Genomic DNA, 876 nt, shown 5'->3' with positions numbered 1-876 from the left:
TGGAGCTATTTTATCAGCATCCTCTGAGAGGAACCTGACTGGTATACAATCTGGACCAGAGGCTTTGCCTTTAAGTGATTTAAGCTGCTTCATTACTCTGAGGATATCTACTTCTATGTTTCTCATCTTGGCAGTTGTTCTTGATTGGATTTCAGGAATATTTACCTCGTCTTCTTTGGTGAAGGAGCTTCGGAAAACCGTGTTTAATAACTCTGCTTTAGTGGCACTGTCATCTGTGAATTCACCGTTGTTATCGCGCAGGGAAGGTATTGATTGCGTCTTGCCACTGGTGTGCTATGTATGACCAGAATCTCTTTGGGTTTTCTGCCAGATTTCGAGACACAATTTGCGTGTGGAAATTATTAAAAACCTCTCACATTGAAGAACGCGCCATATTTCTAACTTCTGTAAAACTTTGCCAATCTTGGGGATTTTGCGTTCTTTTATATTTGGCATGCTTTTTTTTTTTTTTTTTTTGTTGCTTCTGCAACAACGATCTGACCCGTTTTGTGTTCCATGGGGGATTAGTACCATCACTTATTACTTTGTGTGGTATATATCTCTCAATTGCTATCGATACTATCTCTTTGAAAACATTCCACAACTTTTCTACACTTAAATGTTCAGATCGGAAGGAGTGAAGACTGTCGCTTAAAAAGGCGTTAAGAGCATTTTTATCAGCTTTTTAAAACAGGTATGCTTTTCGTTTCTTTTTGATGGTTGTATGTGTTACGGTATACAGCCTAGCAGCAACTGCCTTGTATTCGCTAATCCCTGTATTCGTCACAATACTCACTATTTCGCCAGGATTATTTGTTGCTAAAAGGTGAAGTATGCTTTTGCAACAATTTACGCTTCGAATGGGCTCATGAACTA

The sequence above is a fragment of the Schistocerca cancellata genome, chromosome 10, assembly GCF_023864275.1.
Source record: "Schistocerca cancellata isolate TAMUIC-IGC-003103 chromosome 10, iqSchCanc2.1, whole genome shotgun sequence".
In the NCBI taxonomy this organism is placed as follows: domain Eukaryota; kingdom Metazoa; phylum Arthropoda; class Insecta; order Orthoptera; family Acrididae; genus Schistocerca; species Schistocerca cancellata.
The sequence above is the reverse complement of the archived record's forward strand: the minus strand, read 5'-3'. Positions refer to the sequence as shown.